General features: G+C 43.9%; 1 protein-coding gene across 1 annotated transcript in view; it reads right to left on the bottom strand.

The window, feature by feature from the left end:
* KL (klotho) overlaps positions 1–9795 on the bottom strand; it is a 46758-nt gene extending 36963 nt beyond the window's left edge. The window contains exon 1 of the mRNA XM_055317463.1: positions 8951–9795. The gene's annotated coding sequence lies outside the window, so the exon portion shown is untranslated. The remainder of the gene's footprint in view (positions 1–8950) is intronic.
* Between the last annotated feature and the right edge of the window lie 11464 nt (positions 9796–21259).

Genomic DNA, 21259 nt, shown 5'->3' with positions numbered 1-21259 from the left:
AAAGGAGATTTCAAGAGAGATCTGGCTCAACAGCAACTCACATGGGGAAACATTAAAAAGCCTGAGAAGGGGTGGCCCAGGTAGCTCAGTGGTTTAGCGCTGCCTCCAGCCCAGGGCCTGATCCTGGAGACCCGAATTTGAGTTCCATGTTGGGCTCCCTGCATGGAGCCTGCTTCTCCCTCTGCCTATGTCTCTGCCTCTCTCTCTCTCTCTCTCTCTCTCTCTCTCTCTCTCTGTCACTCATGAATAAATAAATAAAATCTTAAAAAAAAAAAAAAAGACACCTTGAAAAATTCTAGGTTGTTTCCAGCTTCTCTCCCTCCCTTTCCCCTGATGCTTCAGGCATTCCAAGTCCTGACCCTGTGGGGGGATGGTTACCTCTCTCATCTGTCCTGACTGCCTGCTGCTTTCCTAGAATGCCACAAGCCCCCCCTCCCCCGACCCCCCCCTCCCTGCCCTGTGTTGGGTGCCTGCACTCCAGCCCACACCTATTTTTGTAAATGAAGCTATCCCAGGAAACTGCTGGGCCCATTCAGTCCCTAGTTGCTGATGGTGTGGATACACACTGCATGACCCGCAAAGCCTAAAACCTAGCCCTCTGCTGAAAAGCCTGCCAGCCCCTGATCTCATCAGTATAGTTTTCCTTGACTGCCCCCCAAAACTCTTACTCATCCCCCCTTTCCTGGCACCCCCTACTCTTCCTGGTATTTATTATAATAAGGCACTTAAGACATTTTAATATGATTATTTGACAACCATCTCTCCCCGACTCATCTGTAAGTGACATGAGGGCAGGGGTCTTACCTTATCTTTCTTTCTGTGGTGATGTGAGACCCACCAGCCTTAAACCACCAATCACTACCCCCAACCCCAGCCTCTTCTACAGCCAGGGGCAAACCTCAAGACTCTGAGAGAGAAGTCTTTGGTCCTCCATGGGTGCAGGGAGGCTTTGCAATGGAACCCTGGCCTGGAAGAGTGGAAAGGGCGAGGCGGCTGGTTCACAGTAAACACAGTCCCTATTAGATAAATATGAGGAAATGGATCTCTCACATAGGCCTAAGAGTGTGCTTTGAAAATATCCCTCCTCGACTTCTGCTCGACTTCAGATCATTTCATTTCAGGGAGGATGTACCTGAGCCCTGAGCAAACACCCTACCACTGTTGTTCCCATCTCTGCCAAGCCCCAGCAGAAAGGCTTGAGATTGAGTAGAGATGCCAACACCAGGAAAGAACTTGGGTCACTGATGGGGAAGGGGCTAGAGGGAAAGACTAAGTGCTAAGGAATCCAGAGAGAAGGGCGAGTCATGTAGGAAGGAGGAGGGGCATCCCCAACAGGCTTGCAGGGGCCTGGAAGTGAAGTACATTCTCTACCACCCCTACCTCCCCTGTGGGTTTGCAGGCATCCCCTAGACTTTACAAAAAAGAACCTGAAAATGTAGCCAGGAGTCCCTATTCACTTCAGGATCCTGAGCCTGGAGACCTCGGGCAGCTGATGCTCAGTCATCTGCATCCATCTCCAAATCCCTGTTAAGGATGACGGGACAGAGACAGGCCCGATAGGTAACCCTAGACTGCTCTGCTTCTTGGAGACCATGACCCAGCCCCTACCCCCAGGAAACAGATCAACTTTTCCATCTCCTGCTCCATCTTTTCGTCAAGTGTCAGAAGATACAGAGGCCTCTCTAGGGTCATATTTGCATTCTCAGAATTCAACAGCATGCCTGCCTGCCACATAGTAGGCTCTCAGGAAATGGGCCTTGGCTAAATGTCCAGCTCTCTATAATTCTTCTTGGGGCAGATGTTAGCATGAAGAGAAAATACTTAGGCAGAACAAAGTGGCCTTTTCAGACATTTGAAAGGCAGTCTCATCAAAAAGCAGTTAGTTTTATTCTTTGAGGTTTGGAAAGGTCAAGACCCAACCAGGGTTGAGTCCTGTGCTAAAGCCCTGAAATGAAAGGTAGGCTTCCCATTCAATATCAAAGATAGAACTGAGTGTGTTACTTGGGAGGAGCAGAGTTCCTCTTGCTGCAAATAGTCAAGCAGAAGCTGGAAGATCCCATTAGGATAACTGCAAGTGGTTTGTCCTGAGAGAAATTTGATTGAGGATTATCCCGGGTCCCTTGTATTTCCAGCATTCTAATTATCAAATAAAGGTGCACTATAGGGACACCTGGGTAGCTCAGTGGTTGAGTATCTCTGCCTTTGGGTCAGACTGTGATCCTGGAGTCCTGGGATCGAGTCCTGCATCAGGCTCCTTGTAGGGAGCCTGCTTCTCCCTCTGCTATGTCTCTGCCTCTGTGTCTCTCATGAATAAATACATAAAAACTTTTTGTTTTAAATGTGCACTATAGACATGGAAATAGTATTTGCTTAACCATTGTATTTAAACTTACTGTATATCACTGCTTTGTTTATTTTGAGTATTTTATCAAACCACAAAGATAATGGTTCATGGATGATGTTCTGTCATCCATACTTCAAACCATAATGTTATTAATAAAAAATCTATTCAGACCAAGACCACAAAAGTTCACTAAATATTTATCTTTAGTTTAGTCAATATATCAAATTATTGCAGTCGTAAACTTAAGTATATTTCTTTTAAACACCAAGCTCGGTTCAACAGAGTAACAGAGTAAGTTGATAATGTGCTTTATGAAAATAAAGCATTTCAAAAATGATTTGAATAATCTTTGGTCAAATGCTATCGAAATAATTGCAAAGATTTCATTCCATTGAGTACTGTAAGTTGCAAATGAAGAAGTGAAGCAACAATTTCTAAAATGTTTAATTCCTTTCTTCTAAATAGCTCAAGAGGACCATTTCCCAAGTGCTTTCACTTTTTTTATTATTACGATAAATCCATACTTCACCTTTGTAGAGTTCTTTACATTTTTCAAGACATGTTGACATTCATGATTTTGTTTTCCTTCTCACAATTTATCAGGGAGGTAGGCAGTGTGGCAGAGATTGCTGGTTCTTCTGAATGATCTGTTCCCACCTGATTTCAACAGAATTAGATTTGCTACACTTCCAGTTGCACAGCGGGACATAATTCCCAGGTTCCTTACACCATGTGACTGAGTAACTCGGCCAAGGGGACCTGAGTGGAAAGGACCATGCAGCCCTCCAGGTCAGGCACTCATGAGGCCACAGTCTTCCCCTTCCCTCTTTCTCTGTCACCGGATGAAATGGTCTACTATTTGTCCGGGAAATGCACAAAGGTCATTACCTGTCTGGGCAAGACATTTTCCCCTGTTCTTCCTCACTGCTTTAAATTCTTCCCCAGATTTGTGTGAGAAAGCAGGCTATAAGTATTCAACTAAGACGAAAGAAAAAAGGGGACACCTGGGTGGCTAAGTGGCTTAAGCCTCAGACTCTTGCTTGAGAAACAGGGTCGTGAACTCAAGTCCCACACTGAGCTCCATGCTGGGTGTGGAGCCTACTTAATAAAGAAAGAAAAAAGATATACTGAAATAGAGATTATTTTACATCTACATTAATTCCTTCATTAGAATTTATATCAATTATATTCTTCCTTATCAAGGGCTGAGATAACCACTAAACATTAAAAAAATAATATGATATTATTGTCTATGATCTCATAGAGTCACAAAAGAGTAAACGATCCATGCTGCCTGTTGTTATCACATGATGGGAATATTTGTGTCAAGCCTCTGAAGGCTAAGTAATGGTGTATAGAGATCTTTCACACTACTTTTGTATCCAGAATATATCAAGGTAGAGTATATAAAAAGGAAATTATCTGTTGAAGTATCTATTTACCTTATCAACACATATCTTACTTATCCTATAGGTATACTTATCTGTTTAAGTATGGATTACAAGTATAATTTAGCGGTTTCCTGAGAGGATGTGGATCCTGGAGGACAGTGACTATGTATTCTTACTCACCCACTCTCATCCTCCCAATAGGCATGTATTCCATTCTCCTCCTACACCTCAACTTTCCTTTATGCCTTAAAAAGATGACATTCATTAAAAGAAAGGCACATTTTGTACAGGTTAATTATAATAAAATTCTGGCTTAGAACGATCTTACTGTTTGAAAAATTAATATAACTCAGAAGAGTTCTATAAGCCAAAGCTATGACTAACTACATAGTCAGGTACACTGTTGTGCATTCATTCATTTTGTACTTAAGAAGTATGCATTGACATTATTCGAATGCTGAGTAGTTCGTATTTTCCCTCTTTTCTATTGACATTGCTAAACATTGCTATGATTTTGAAATTATTAGTCTTGTTTTCCTATTCTTAAAATTTTTCTTGGACTTGACTGTAACCTTTAAAAAACACGATGTTCAATCAGATATTCAAAGAAGAGTGAGTCAAGCGCCCTGGAAGATATTTTAACTATTTCTGATTAAACACACTAAGGAACTCAGTACTATTCTACAAAACACATTAACTTCCAACCAAGTTGATTTTTACATCTATGTACCAAATATATTTTAATGAGAGGAAAATTGGCAAAGTGCTTCCCAAAAGCATGTGACATATACAATTTGAGCATGTATCTGGCAGATAAATTGCCTTCATTATTACTTGAGAAATGAAAAGTCATCCAGATGACAAAAGTCATGCTACTAAAGCCAGCCAGGAGACTTCCCCTACCTCCTATTCTGGGAACGTCTTCATAATATTGCACAGTGACTCTAATTTTTAATTGGTGGTTTTTACAATGGAATCATAAATCTGACGATGAACCTTAAATATTTGCTGAAAATGTCAGATTCTGCTCCTTTATGCTTACTGATCTTTCTGGTTAGGATTTGGTACTTCCTGTCCCATTGGAAAGTGGCTAGAAAGATTGACAGAGAGAGTAAGAGCAAATCTTAGGAGCATCTGCTTGTAAAAGCTATTAAATGGCCAGAAGCCACTTTCTGAGCACCTACCAAGGACATGGTGGCACTTTAAGATAGACGAAGTGAACATAGTTTCCTCACTGAAGGAATTGCCCAACCCAACCAGTGGAGAAGTGAAAGAAGGCAAATGGTTACATGAAGGAGGCCTGTGGTAGGACGCATCAGAAATGAAGCACAGTGGGATTTCAGAGAAGGAAGAGATGGCATTCAGGTGTGGAGCCAAAGGGAATGCGTGAGCTGGTCATTGAAGGAAATGTGGGATTTTAAATAAATAAAGGACTTTGTCTCGCTCACACATGATGATATAGCCTTGAGAATGCCCATCATGGCGCACTGCAGGGAGCAAGGGCAGAGGCAAGGACATTAGGCAAGAGGCTATTCCAATGACCCAGGCAGAATCTGACAGGGGCTTGGATCCATGGCTGTAGATTAAAAAAAAAAAAAAGTGGTTGGATTCTGGATACATTTTGAAGGTTAGATAGGGCTATAGGATTTGTTGATGGATGGAAAGTAAGATGTGAGAGAAGGGAGGAGTTAAGGTTTCGGGCTAAGCCAACTGAAAGAGCAGAGTTGCCATAATGGAGATGAGAAGAACAGAAGTTTGCTTTTGGGTGTGTTCAGTGTGGTGTGCCCACTGAGCATCTAAGTGGAGAAAGCAGTTGTCTCTCCAGGTCTGGAGCTCAGAGCACAAGTTCTGGCTAGAGACTCAAAACTTGGAATCATCAGGATCTAGAGTATTTCAAGAGTTCACTTGGAGTAAATCTAGTGAAGAGGCCCCTTGATGGAGCCCTGGGCCCTCTAACATCTACAGGCAAGGTGTGGAGAACACAGGAGTCACCAGTGAGCTGAGAGGGAAAGCAAGAAAGCCAAGTTGAGGAAATGTGTTGAGAAAAGAAAATAGTGTCTAGATATATGCTGCAGAGAAAGGAACTAAGACACGAGCATTGATTTGAATGCATGGCCTGCTCAATACCAGTTGTGTCTATACCATCCATTAGTGTCCAAAGATTTCTGTTTTCGTCCTACCTCCTCATGTGAAAAACAGTGTCTTTTCCCACAGGTTCCCGGTACAAGCGTTTGCAAGACTCTCATGTGGGAGGTCCACATGTATCTTCAACTGGGTCCTGGTCCTCTCAGAAACCCATGGTCAGAACAAAAACTCTGGGGCTGGAATCACAATCTCAGGCCTTCAGTGCAAGTTTTTCAGGGGACTTCAAGAATCACCTTCCCAGGGCTGTGAAGGCACAGCAGTCTCTCTTCAAGTCAAGAGAAAGGGTATGTCCTCTTTCTGGGTGATGCTCAGATGAGCAAAGCAACGTGGGCTCCTAGAGCTCTGTGGGGGGAAACCCTGCTTTTAGTTCTGTTTCCCCCTCTGTCTCTGTCCCTCTTTAGCTCTTTTACCCCCACACACAGACACACCTACACACACGGACTATTTTTTCAAGGTTTAACTCAGTACCAGGACTCCAAAAGAACATGGAGGCCTCCATTTTGAGCAGAGCCCCCCATTATTCACCTTGCAGTTTGTTTGGCCTGCCTCCTGTCCTCCAGGCCATCAGACAATGATTATTGAATGGAGGCAGGGGAAGGGGGAAGTCTGGCTCGAATTCCCAGTCTCCCTAAGGGGTCTCCTTAGCCCACCTTAGCCCACCTAAATTAGTGGCACAGAATGGGGCAGGGAAGAGGTGCTGGCCAGCTTCATCCTTCGTCATCATCAGATCCCCAAATGCAAAAGAATATGCTAGGAGTTTCGTGGCCTTGACAGCAATTTTCTAGGTCCTGGCTGAAATGTTCTATTACCAAAATCTGCAGCATATGTTTTATCTTTTCCAATAAGGTCAAAACTTCCCTACTTCCCTCTCCCTAACACATCCACTGAGAAAGAACACTGAAAATAGAAGGAAAATATCTCATATGAAAAACTTAATATACTTGATGACAAATGATCTCTTCACAGTATACAAGACTGACTGAATTCCAAGCCAAAGAAATTTGAAAGCAAAATTAATATTTTACAGCATTTGTTTGCAGCATCGGCAAAACCAAGTGTCCACCTGTTACTAATTTCTTATGAACACAAAGTCCACTCTGCTTCTGGGAAGGATGGTTAGTGTTTGTCAAGTTTTTTTGCGTAAACATACAAAAATATAACTGAAAAGTTCATCAGAGGGCCAAAAGTGGGAATAAGAATCCAAAGCCTGTTGACTATTCCAAATACCAGAGTTCCAGAAAGCTTCTACAGCCCCAACTCCTGGTAAGTGAAATTATCATGAAAGTCACTGTAATAAAAATCGATGACTTTTGTATACATACAGAGTTTATTACATGCACTCTAAAAACAGAACTTGTATGATTTAAATCTAAAGAAGTGATTTTGTAAGGACACCTGGGTGGCTGTGGTTGAGCATCTGCCTTCGGTTCAGGGTGTGGTCCCAGAGTCCCATAATGGGGTCCCACATCGGGCTCCCCTCAAGAAGCCTGCTTCTCCCTCTGCCTATCTCTCTGCCTATCTCTCTGTTTCTCTCGTGAATAAATAAATAAATAAAATCTTTTTTTAAAAAAGCAGTGATTTTTCAGGGATGGTCTATTAGGTCCTCCAGCTGGTCCACAAATATCTTATTTGTTTCTGATATGAACTAAAATTTGCCTATGTTTTCTTCAGAAGAGGGGCCAGTTCTTCCCATAACTTTTCTATCACTAACCATGAAAAGGTGACATTGAGGGTCTTCTGATTCCTCAAAAAAATTTTTTGACAGACTGAAAAAGTTTCCTACCATAGCTTTAAAGTATCTTAATGAAAAAATATATATCCAACTGAAATAACAAGTTTTTTGGTCCAACAAATCCGACATTCTTCTATGAGCTGTGGTAGCAAACCGAAGCTGACATACAATCAAATTTAGCCATTACTGCAACACTAGCAGCAGCTCAGAGCGCTATGTCACCTCAATAACCCCGAGCTGTCCTACCTCAATTATCTATGGCTTCAATTAAAAGTGTGTAGAAGTGGTTTTCATCTTGAATTCGTTCAAAATACGTGGCTTAATTCTCAATTTCAAATAGGTCTTCAGTAGGCTCACAAGTCACCAAAATACACTACCAGAAGTTAGACATTTAAACATTTTTATTAAAATGTTTGCCCATACACATAAAAAAATTCTTTCTCTCCTCCTGATACAAAACTGTACAAAATGTACCAACAACTGACATCATCATAAAGGAACCTGCAGATCAACGGGACCTAATCTTGAACACCAAATGAAGGAGAAATAGGAGGAAGAATTATTTGAGAGACAACTTTATCATGGCTCATCAATAATGCCTGCTGTCAAAATGTATTAAGGCATCGCACAAGGGTGTCAACATCAATTGTGTCAGGCTAAAAATCTCATCTCTAAGGAACCCTTGAAGTTGGAGAAAGGATCATGGAAATACAGTTGTTGGAGGGCATAATCTAGATCATCCTGTAGTTGTAGAAACAACTGTTTTTATGGCTAGCTCTGTTTAAGGTTGCATAAGGGGGTCTTCACACTCCTGATGATTAGTATGGTGGGTGGGTGCAGTTCTGCGTGCCACAGAAAGAACCTTGGAAGAGTTTAAGCCCGGCTCTCTAGGACATGTGATTTTGACACCTTTGAATTTGCTTCAGTTGTACATGGGCCACACACACAAAACAGATCTGATGGGATTAAACACTGAACTCATGACATCTCCACAAAGAGTAGCAGAGGGTCATGCTGTCTGCAAGGCTCCCGAAGCTTGCAGTTTCTCTTGGCCACCCTCCTCAGTCTCCCCTTCCGGACTCTCAGGAAAGCGTCCCTCCTTACCTCCAGGGCTTCCCCTACACCCAGAGAAAGGAGCTCCCCTCCCCTCCCCCCCCCCATTCCCAGCTGCTTGGCTTGCCAGGGCAGCCCCAGCTGCCCGGTTGCTCCCCCGGGAGGCGAATCCCCCAGTTGGCCTCGCCAAGGGGGGTGGCCGAGGCTGGAGGCTCCGGCGCGCCTTGCCCCTGGCGTCCCCGGGGCCCCTCCCCGCGCGGCCCTCCGCCTGGCCCCTGAACTCACCAGGAGGAGGTTGTGCGCCACCAGGTACCCGAGCCGCGGGCTGCCCCGGACGCCGGGGGCCAGGCGCCCGGTGGCGTAGCCGTGCCAGGCCACCACGTAGGGGTTGTCGATGGTGATCCAGTGCTTGACCTGGCCGCCGAAGTGGCGGAAGCAGAGCTCGGCGTAGTCCCTGAAGTGGTCGGCCAGCGCGCGGTGGGCCCAGCCGCCGTAGGCGTCCTGCAGGCGCTGGGGCAGGTCCCAGTGGTACAGGGTGACCACGGGCTGCACGCCCAGCTCCCGCAGCCGCTCCAGCAGCCGCCGGTAGTAGCGCAGCCCCTCGCGGTTGGGGGCGGCCGCGCTGCCGTTGGGGAGCACCCGCGCCCACGAGATGGAGAAGCGGTAGTGGGTGACCCCGAGCTCGCGCAGCCCCTCGGTGTCGCGGAAGACGTTGTTGTAGCCGTCGCTGGCCACGTCCCCGGTGGCGGGCGGGGACGGAGACCGGGCGCCCGACGGCAGGCCGGCCGCGGGGGGCGCGCCGGGGGGCGCGGGGGGCCGGTGGGTGAAGGTGTCCCAGATGGACGCGCCCTTGCCGTGCTGCCGCCAGCCGCCCTCCGTCTGGTAGGCGGCGCTGCCCACCGCCCAGAGGAAGCCGTCGGGGAAGGTGTCGTGGAGGAGCCCGGCGGCCTCGGGGGCCGGAGGCTGCGCGAAGCGGGCCCAGGTCTGCGCCCCGTCGCCGGGCTCGGCGTGCAGCCGGCGGCCGCCCAGGGCCAGCAGCAGCAGCAGCAGCGGCGGCGGCGGCAGGGGCAGGGGCAGGGGCAGGGGCAGGGGCAGGGACACGGGCAGGGGCAGGGGCAGGGGCGGCGGCGGCCGCGGGCGGCGCGGCGGGGCGCGGGCGGGCATGCTGCGCGGGAGCCGGGCGCTGGGGCCGCGCCGCACCCCTTTATGCCCGCGCCCCGCCGCGCCGCCCGCCCCCGCCTCCCCGCCGGGCCCCGCTGGCAATAATTACCTGCGAGGCGGCGCCGCCCCCCGCGCCGGCGGCGGGGGCGCAGAGGGCGAGCGCGTCGGGACGTCGGAGCCCCCGCGCCCGGGCCTCCCCGCTCCCCGCGGCCCGCCGAGGTGCCTGGCGACGCCACCTGCCCTTCCCGTCCGCGCGCACCTGCGGGAGAAGCCGGGAGCCGGCGTCGGTCTAGGAGGAGGGCGGCCCCGGGCTGCCCCGAGGGGCGCGGGGCGCGGGTTCTCGGGCGGCCCTCCCGGCTCTGCCGGCGGAGAGCACCGGCCTTCTCCCGGCCCCCACTCGGAGGCCCGAACAGTTCCACACGGACACTGCTGGATCCGATTAGGAACCGCATGAGACCCTTTGAGGACCGCGAGGTGGGGAGAGCCCGGGGAGTGGGGGGCGGACGGGAGGGGGGGACTTGGGATGTTGTGAGAGGACCGAGGGGCTCTAGGTAAGATGCTCTCCCGGGGAGCCGCCCGCTGGCGAAGGGGTGGGTGGTCCGGCCCCAGGCCCCAGGCTGGAAAGCCTTCAAGGAAGACCAAGGAGATGCTTGGGGGGCCTTGACACTTTGCTTTACAATCCCTCATACTGTTACCTTCTTTTTTTTTAATTCTTATTTATGATAGTCACAGAGAGAGAGAGAGAGAGAGGAGAGGAGGCAGAGACACAGGCAGAGGGAGAAGCAGGCTCCATGCACCGGGAGCCCGACGTGGGACTCGATCCCGGGACTCCAGGATCAGGCCCTGGGCCAAAGGCAGGCGCCAAACCGCTGAGCCACCCAGGGATCCCTTCTAACCACTTCAAACTAGTATTTGTTCTTGAGTTAGGCCTTGCAGAATTACTTGCCCATGGCCCAGAGGAAGGGGAAGGTGATGTTTCATGTCAGGATGGTTTTTGAGTTTATTAAAAAAAAATGTGTTTTTTTTTAAAAAAACACACACACAAAAACCAAAGTACCAAGGTTTCAACTTTGAAAAACTGTCATTCACCTTTTTTCATCCTTTTGCATCTGTTGTATGAGTAATCACGTGTTAGCCTTGAGCTCTGATTTAGCAACTAACTTAACTGTGCCATGTTGCGTTCGCAGCTGTGCCGGAGCTCGAGGTCCCCGGGTCCCACCACTGCCACCTGTGCTAAGAAGGGAAAGGGGTAGAAGGATTTAGACTAAGCAACCACTCCCACTCACTACAACAAAAGGGATTCATGGTGTCAGAGAACCCCTTACACAGAAGTTGCGGAGAGACACAGTATCTGTTTGAGGGTGTGTGTAGACTATGAGTAACTGATGTACATCGGGGGCGGGGGCGGGGGCTGGGGGGTGGAGCGGACAGCATGGGCCTCACCTTTGTCGGCTGGAGTGGAACAGTATCTTCCCCAGCCTTAGGAATCTCATCTGTAAAATGCAGGTGGCCATGTCCACCCTGCCATCTCAGAGGCCCATGAAATGCAAATGTAAAAATGTGCGCACAGATGACTCAGTCATGGAAAGTACAGACAAATGTAAGATCTTGCTAGTATCCTTCCCTCCCTCTCTGGTACCATGTGCCTCACTCTTGGCACACCTGCCCCCTTGTGCCGAGTGATGAAGATCCTCACCGAGGTACATCTGTTCTTGTCAAAGGATCATCCTTGTGCTGTTTCTTACGTAAAAGCAATAAAGGTTTAAATGTTGCAGGCGCAGGTGTTTTTATTGATTTATTTTAAATGTAAGCACAACAAATGTATTTCAGTATTTTATTAAATATTCTCAACTCCAGCTAGCATATATTATCATGATTAGTCAGATTAAGCCATCAGACTGAAACAAGACATATTGCTATTCTCTTACATGTGGCATTTACATTTTTCAATAAATGTGAAATAGCAAACAGTGACACTTCAGCAATTAAAAAAATTATGCCACACAACTACACGGGCACACTTGCTTCCAGCTAAATTAAAAAGCTCCTATGTCTGCATACTGGATCACATTTCCCTTCTAGAGCTGAAGACTACAGTATTTGCTGCACTGTAGCTTATTAAGTTTCAATTAGAAATGCTTCATGGGTCTCATGGAAAATAGCTTAGACTTAAGTGTTAGTTTATTGATGTATGGTCTGTTTGCTCAGGACAGATTTTATCTATTACTATTTTTATTTAGCCAACAGTTAAAAAAAGAGGTTTTTGTTTTCGTTTTGAGTGGTGATTAAAAAGAAAGACCCAGTTGACTAAATGCTCACATTTGAAGTTCATCTTTCCTAAGCTGGACATCAGAGCTTCAGCATTTGCAGAGATATTCCCAGGTGATAGTCCATTTCACCCAATGATGAAGATTCTTGATCATTGAAGTAAGTTTATTTCTGGAACTTGCTGTTTTTTGAGGTTCTGTTCGTGGTTATTAAATTCTGGATTCCTGAAGTGTGAATAACTGCAGGTATTGTTCCTCATTTGTTCAGTTTTATTTTGGTTCTCATCTTTCATAGCCACCCTCAGATTCTAAAATGTGGGTTTCATTCAATGATTTTGTTCTCTGGGTAAATAAGAGAGTCATTACTTGCTGTGCTTTGACTATGAAGGTGAAGTTATTGATGCATCAAGGGAAGGAAAATTTTAAATTTATTTACTAACTTCTGTCATGGTGATGATTTTCAACAACCTGAATAAAGGTGGTCCTCAGGCTGCTCATCATCCACATTCTTTCTCTAGTCCCTATTCAGCAGAGTTTCTCCTATGTGCTCCCGGGACCACCAGAGCCCTCCCCGGCCAAAGGAGCAGAAGGAAGTCCACTGACCAACATGGGCCCCAACACAACACCAACCCCACAAGCTCCCAGCTCACCAGCTGGTGACATTCAGCCTCTATGGGGAGGTATTGAGAGCATCACCGACAATCTCTCTGACCAACAACCATGGGCAAAGTAACCCTGAGAAGCCTAAGACTTCGGATCATAGGTGACAGCCCCTACCTTCAAAGACAGCACTCGATTGGAGAAACAGTGTAAAAAGGCTGCTGATAAGAAAATACACGAGCGTTCACAAATGACACATGAGAGTTGTTACAGGAATTCAGAAGGAAGGGAAGTTATCTTCTTTTGACTTGGATGGAAAGGTTTCACAGAGAAATCTGACAATATCTGGGGTTGAAAGAGTAAAATTTGGTAAAGAGTAAAAAAAGATCTACAGGCAAGGATAATAGAGAAGCAAAATATGGAAGAAAAAAGCATTCTCAGTATATATGTATTAAAAACACCTATTTACGCAGAGCAATCTCTATTGAGGCTAAAGAGGCAGTTACAGACTGGAGATTTGGGCCAGAAATTTTGATACTGGGATGGTGGATAAGATAAAGGTATTCAAAAAGAGACAACTAAAAGCCAAAGGCTGAGTGTTGGTATAGGTCTCCATCTCTGGGGGTCAGGGGTAGAGTAAGAAAGGAGAAAAAGAGAAAATAGGACCAACAGCGAAGTGCAAATCCCGGGAGCATGTGTTTTTCAAGCTCAGGAAAGGACTTCAAAAAGGAGAGGTGATGAGGGCATCTGGGTGGCTCAGTGGTTGAGCATCTGTCTTCTGCTAAGGTCATGATCCAAGAGTTCTGGGGTCGAGTCCTGCATCCGGCTCCCCACAGGGAGCCTGCTTCTCCCTCTGCCTATGTCTCTGCCTCTCTCTCTAGAGGTGTCTCTCAGAAATTAAAAAAACAAATCTTAAAAAAGGATAGGTGATCAAACTTGTTGAGAAAAGACAACTGATCTAGAAATTAGATCACTTGCTGACTTTGGAAACAAATTTTATTGAAGCTGTAGAGGGGGCTCAGTCAAGCCTGTCTGCCGTGTGAGGCATCCGTGAGAGTTTCTGGGAGCTGAGGAGTTAAGGCTATCAGTACAGATGCATCTGAGATGTTGGCCAGTGTGGAAGGAATATGAGAAGATGGCCACTTGAGGCATTTGCATGGCAGAGAGAAAAGTTTTCAAGGTGAGGAACTCTGCCCTTGTTTGTGCTCAGAGGAGGAAAGCTCAAGGAGAAGGAGAATTGGGAGTCTGGGAGTTCATCTTTTTGATGAAGGAGAATGCTGTACAGCAGAAGCTGTGATCTTAAATAGATGGTTGTAGATGTTCAAGGTCCCAGCATATTAAATAGGGAGACACTAAAAAGACCACAAAAACAAGAGTGTGCAGCTGAAATGTTGAAAATGATGGAGAAGGCAGCATGAGCAAGTGCCTCAAAGAAGTGGACCAAAAGCTACTAAGAAGCAACAAAGGGAGTTCCATGAAGGATTCAAGATACTGGTAAGTGGGTTCCTGGGAAGCTGCAGCTCTGCTGAGCTCTACGGAGTTTTTGTTTTTATTGTTGTGTTTAAGATTTTATTTATTTGTCAGACAGAGAGAGAGCACAAGCAGCAGGAGCTGCAGGCAGATGGAGAAGCGGACTCCCCGCTGAGCAGGGAGCCCAATGCAGGACTTGATCCCAGGATGCTAGGATCATGACCAGAGACGAAGTTAGATGCTTAACTGACTGAGCCACCCAGTAGTCTTTCTACAGAGTTAAAGTAGGTGATAGAGGCACTAGACTGGGCTCTGGCTGCTTCTGCAGTCTGTGGAAAGTGAGCATTCCTGGATGGCTCCACCTCTTCTGAGCAAAGCAGGGAACCCAAGGGCTTGGATCCTGCACCTGCTTCCCCTCCCCCATGTCCTTCTAAGTGGCATTTCTGTCTCCATTGCCCAGAACTAATTTATACCCCAACCAAATATGTCCTGACATGAAGCTCATGTCTAGAAGAAGGGAACATGGTCCCAGGGGCTTAGGGCATTGAATGGCCACAGTTGAGATGTCTCTACGCCCTTTCTCAAAACTACCCTCAAAATAAGAATAAGAGACATAAAAGACATATCTGTTTCCAATGAAATTGAGGGAAGCTAGTACGTGAGAAGGAGATGAAGATAAAGGACTGATATGTGAAGTAGCTGAGAGAGATAATATGTATGAAAAGCAAGATGTTTTACCTGGCATCACTCCAGAAAGGCTGCGATACCTGGAAGAAACAGGCAGCTGGGACCTGAAAACAGGAATGATGAGATCCCAATTTTCTGCTCTTAGCACAGTCTGGCACTACCCATTCCCTAGCTCCATGGGGGAATGTATTCTCTCTGAAGAAACGGACCCAAAGAGGCTACAGCCTTGGGGACAGCACATATGGAGGAGAGCATGGGTGAGGTTTGAGGAAAGTAGATCAAGTTCTGTAAAGCAAGAGTGGGACCCCCCTAACCTTCCCTAGGCTAGCTCCAGGACTCCATCAGAGCACCTGGTAATAAAGCTCCCTCTGTCACAAGCCCTGCCTATGCACATAAAGCTTGCAGACAGCCATTTAGTGACTCATCCTCGGATATAAAAGAACAGTCAAGAAATACCAGATATATGAAGGAAAGCTCCTCATGCAAGAGTACGAAATTCTCAGTAATATTTTCAAGTAAGAGAAGGTATTGCATCTATGGTACAAGAACAGGAGAAGAATAAAAATAGGAACAATAGAGATGCAAAAGAGAACTCGTGGAAATTAAGAATATTGTACCAAAAGAAAAAAGAAAAAGAGATTCTAAATTTGGTAAAAGTATTGGGAAATAAGAAAATACCTTAAAAACTAGTACAAAAAATAAAGCATTAGAAAATAGGAAATAAAGACTCAGGAAAATTTAGGAGATCAAACATCCAACTTAAAGGAGTTCAAAAGAGAGAACAAACAGGAAATTCAGAATTGAAACTCATGAAGTTCCAGGGAAATGGGTCTAAGCTGCCCTATCATAATAAAAGACCCAAAGTAAGGCACATCATTGTGGAATTCCAGACTACCAGAGCTAAAGATAAATTCCTAAAGCTTCAGCTTTAAACAAAAACAAAACAAAAAATACAAGAAGCAAAGTAGCCCTGGATTTCTCAACAGTAACATGAAAAATCAGAGAAAAATGATAACGGGCTTTCAGTTTTCTAAGGGAAACTTATTTTCAACCTAGAATCTTGTGTCCCACCAAACCAGTAATCAAGTGTGAGAGTCAAGTAGGCATTTTCAGATATCAAGGATCTTTTAAAAGGTGCTTTCAAATGCATCTTTCTTCTGAAGCTATAAAAATATGTACTCCACTAATACAAGGAAGTAAACAGAAAAGGGAGAAAACATGAATTGCATGAAACAGAGAGTAGAAAGCAGATGAAACATGAAGAGAATTTGTAGCATTGTGCAAAAGGAAGCCTCAGGATGCAGCCATTTAGAGCATAAGCATTCTAGACAGAAGCAGAAGAGAAGGCTTCAAGAGGATGTCCCCAGGAAATAAACAAACATACGAAAGGAACAGATAGATATCTAGTAAACCTCATTGAGAGATATTTTACAGGGTTTTAGGAGTAAGAAAACTTAGCCAGAAATTCAAAATAATGGATTTCAGGTGTCTGATCTGATACATAGATGGCTTAGAAGTCATCACGCCCATCCTTGCATCAAGAAAAAAACTTGAACAAACTGAAAATCAACTATTCTCCTTAGATGCATCAAAGACATGAGGTCACAGAGCAAACTCTTGCTCCTCCAAACATAGTAATAATAAATCTTATTACTATTAGGTAAGATAATAGAATCACAGCTTACCAGAGGTAGATACCCATAAATGGAGCCGATACAGCAGGAAAACTTTCAGCTGTAATCAATAGAAAACTGACAGTTCAGTGTGAACAAATGTAAGAATTAACTCTGAGGGGGCCCCCACACTTCTGTGAAGTTTACCACCATGGGCCCTACCAAATTCTCACTGTTAAGATGGGAGAAAAAGCCTCTTATGCTTCTGGCAGGAAGGAGGGAAAAGTAACCATTCTGAAATAACTCATACCTCTCAGTTCTTAACAAGGCCTGCTCTCAAGGGAAATTGCTTTACCAGAGCTAACCATCCTGGGGAGCAGGAAATACCCAACTCCAGCTCCTAGTAGCCTTCAACATGGAGGAAGAGATATATCCAAGTCAGGTCCAGTAATAGACTGAGACCCAATCATGGGGCTGCAGAATGATTCCCCTTCCCCTACACCTTACCACTACATCGAAGGACTCCCGTATGATAACAGGGAATTATAACCAAAAGAACTGTGAGTCTCAGACATATTTAAGACGTTTATAGAGAAATCCAAAGATGATACAATGGAGAAACAAAACACTGGACACTGGAAGAAATTTAGCTTCTGATACCACAGCTACAACAAACAGTAAACGCAGACTAATTCCTAGCCAGCTAAACGTAAAACCTCACAATAAAACCTCTCTGTTCCTTTGACCACGCCAGCTTTCAGCAAAAAACTTCATACAAAACTGCATGCTAAAAGGCAAAACCAAACACAATCTAAAAAGACAAAGCAAGCATCAGAACCAGACTCAAAGAAAGAAAAAAAAATGACGCAATCCCTTCCTCAGGGGAAAAAAAGTTATATGATAAAGAAAATGTTATAGTATACTCTTTGGCTCAGCTGTGAATGAATTTTACTCATTTATAGCTTATATGAATATAATGGAGAAGTATGATGATAACTGTTTGGCAATTGTATAAATATTCAAGAGCAAGTGGCTTAAGATTCTCTCCCTCTCCTTCTGCCCTTCTTCCACTTAAAAAAATTAATTTTTAGGAAAGAGAGCAGATGGTACATACACATTATTTTCAAATATTGAGCTGAAGTACCAAGAAAAAAAAAAACAGCTGAAAGAGTTGCAAGGGGCAAAATCGGGGGATTGGCATTTTTCAATAAAACATTTCAACATTTTCTGTCATTTTAATTTGTATGCAAATTAAAGGAAGTATCATGTCAATAAATTTTGTTCAAAGTGAGGAAGGACTATATCTTCTTAAGAGAAGAAAAGAAGAAAGGTGGGTGAAACTACAGAGAGATTTGGAGGCAGAGATAAAGATATAGATGTATATTTTGAGGTGAGAGGCTGATGGGGAGCAGTCAGGGGAATGACATGAAACTTCGAACTAATGGTTTCTATCTTCTAATAGAACGGAAGGCTAGTTTAAGTGCTGAGAGCGAACAAGCTGGATGAGTATGAAAAAAAGTAAAAGCCATGATAGTGAACTTCCTGAAGCATCAACAAAAGATGAGTAAAACATAACTGAACAGCAGAATTAAAGCTACACCGCATGCATTTTTAAAGTAACTATCTATATAAACTGCATTTATCTCCAATACTAGATGCAGTATTTTAGATTGTCTAAATGTCTGTGTTTAAATTCACGATTCTATGACCTATTTTTCACTGAGATGACAACATAGCTATTCTTTTCATACAATACAAAACTGAATTTGCTATTTCTTTGCATAAGGCCTTCCTCTGTTGTTGACTAGGACCAAGGGCAATGGTTCAGAGCTTGGATGGCCCAATTAGCATCCTTCTGGTCCACTCAAAAGATTGCCACTCTGCCCCTGGCCAGGAGCGCTTGAAATTGATGTCCTGGGTCATCAGGGGTATTGGTAAAGCAGAAAGTAAATTAACTAGTTGGAATTTATTACCAGCATAGAAAAATGGCACAAAATGGATCACTCTCTTAGTGTAACTAATAAAATTTGGACGTAGGCTCTGTACTCTTGACCAAGTGACAGCTGAGTTGCTTACACATCCTCAACCAACAGTCTTGATGTTGTACTCACACTATTTTGGCTATCTTTCTCTAAACAGAGAACCTGACAGTCTTTTATATTTTTAAGCAAGAACTTCTCTGTACCCTGGGCACTTTCATCTTTATAATTTTTTTCCATAGAATGAATTTTGTGATCTTAGCTTGGCTCCTTCTCCCTTGTGTTTACCATCCTCATCTGCCAGTCCTTGGCTCTCCATCCATCTCTCTCTGGACACCCTTTTTCTGAGAACTCATCTGTTCCATGGTTTCAGTTGTGAGGATGATTCACAAACTAGAATCTCTCTGACATGATCTGATTCCTGCCGTCCCACTCCACACCTACAGAGCCTGCCCTGCATTTCAACTGGGAAATTTCAAGCTCCTATCTCAAAGTCACCATGCTTAAATCAGCAAATCCCACAAAGAACTAACAGAACAAATCAGATAGAGCATAAACATGAAAAATATTCAATGTCCTGGAGAAATGTAAATTTTGCAGAAGTAGTAAAGAAAGTTATAAAAGGAAGAATAAGGAAGAATTTTTACTAATATAAAAAAAGCAATGTATTACTGGAAGAGGAATAGTGAAAAAATAGTAAAATGTACTGGAAAGAACAAAACAGCTCTGGAGGGATGGATAGATGGATAGATACAAAAATTTAACATTAGCTAAAATGGACTGAGTGATTTTTTTAAGGCTGGTAAAAATGGCCATTCACTTGAAAAAATAATAACAAAATTAGATTCCAAATTCACACCATTATAACAAAATATTCCTAATGAATTAGATTTAGATAGCAAATGTATAAAAATAGTAGAAAATGTAAGAGAATATATTTATAATCTTGTGAAGAAAGCCTTTTCCATCATGAAGCAAAACCCAGATAACATAAAGGAAAAGACTTGACAATGTTACTGAGTAATCAAAGATACTACTTAGAATTAAGGAAAATGACAGACCTGGAAGAAAATATTTACAGAGTTAATAGCTGTTAGCTATAGAGTTCTGATAAATAAATAAATAAATAAATAAATAAATAAATAAATAAATAACTTAGTGCAAAAATCATAAAAATATGACTAGGCGGGACTCCTAGGAGGCTCAGTCAGTTAAGTGTTGAACTCTTGGTTTTGGCTCAGATCATGATTTCAGGGTTGTGTGATCGAGCCCCACATCAGGCTCTCCTCAGCAGGGAGTGTGCTTCTCTCCTCCCTCTTTATCTGCCCCTTTACACCCCTCTCTCTCTAAAATAAGTAAATAAATACATCTTTTTAAAACTATGAATAGGCATGTCACAAAGGAAAAAATTAAAATGTCAAATAAACATAAGCAAATAAGAACTACCAAACTAATGGAGAGCAAAAGAACATTGTTAAAAGACATACCATTTTCCACCTGAAAACAGAAAAATAAAATAACATTTAGTGTTAGAGTGCAGGAAAATGCACATTCATATACTACTGATAAACATGTAAATCTTACAACTTTGGAGGAGGATAATTTGTCATTATCTTAAAAAGCTACACATTCCCACCCCTTATAATTTAGAAATGCCACTTCAAGGATTCTATCCTAGAGCAATAACAGCAACAAATACATCAAGTTATATGTGAACAAATGCCACATGGTGCTGCTTTGTGATAGAAGACAATAGAAAAGTCCCCAATGCTGAGTGAAATAAGTCAGTCGGAGAAGGACAAACATCATATGGTCTCATTCATTTGGGGAATATAAAAAGATAGTGAAAGGGAATAAAGGGGAAAGGAGAGAAAATGAGTGGGAAATATCAGAGAGGGAGACAGAACATGAGAGACCACTAACTCTGCAAAACAAACAAGGGGTAGTGGAATGGGAGGTGGGTTGGGGGCTGGGGTGATTGGGTGACAGGCACTGAGGGGGGCACTTGATGGGATGAGCACTGGATGATATGCTATGTGTTGGCAAATTGAACTCCAATAAAACAAAAAATTAAAAAAAAAAGTCCCCAATGCCCTCAACGCTGGAAATTTACATACGTTATGTTACAAATTTAGATTTCTTTTTTTAAGCTCCTGGTTGAAGATATGCCAAATGTGTACCTCTGAGGCATGGAATTAGAGGAGAGGGTTTTTTTTTCCTTTTATTTTTTACTTTATAAATACTTTCTGCCCATCTCTTAACTCTGAGGAGGGAGGGAAAAAAAGAGAGCAAACAAAAAAAAAAAGGTGGGTTAAATAATCCTATAAGGATTATCTCAGTTGTGTAGTACCAGTGGGCAGAGTGATGCTGTATGAATGGAATCACTAATTTCCCTACCTCTTCTTTTCAATTCTATTAATGTCCCAGAGAAGAGATAGGGAATATAAAGAGAAATTCCAAATGTGGAACTCATGTTCCAATGAAAGCAATATCAAAGAAGAAAGAAAGAAGAAAGAAAGAAAGAAAGAAGAAAGAAAGAAAGAAAGAAGAAAAAAAAGAAAGAAGAAGAAAGAAAGAAAGAAAGAAAGAAGAAAGAAGAAAGAAGAAAGAAAGAGAAAGAACAGAGGGTTGAGGAATGGATGCAAGCAACACAGAAAGGGAAGGGAGGGAGGGGACAGGAGAGCCAGGTCTCAGCAATCATTTCCTACTTCTTCTTGGTGACCCAGCACCCAACACTTTTTTTTTTAAAGATTTTATTTATTTATTCATGAGCGATACAGAGAGAAGCAGAGACATAGGTAGAGGGAGAAGCAGCCA

Source organism: Nyctereutes procyonoides, unplaced genomic scaffold, assembly GCF_905146905.1.
Source record: "Nyctereutes procyonoides isolate TBG_1078 unplaced genomic scaffold, NYPRO_anot_genome, whole genome shotgun sequence".
In the NCBI taxonomy this organism is placed as follows: domain Eukaryota; kingdom Metazoa; phylum Chordata; class Mammalia; order Carnivora; family Canidae; genus Nyctereutes; species Nyctereutes procyonoides.
This window is presented reverse-complemented; position numbering and strand designations above follow the sequence as displayed.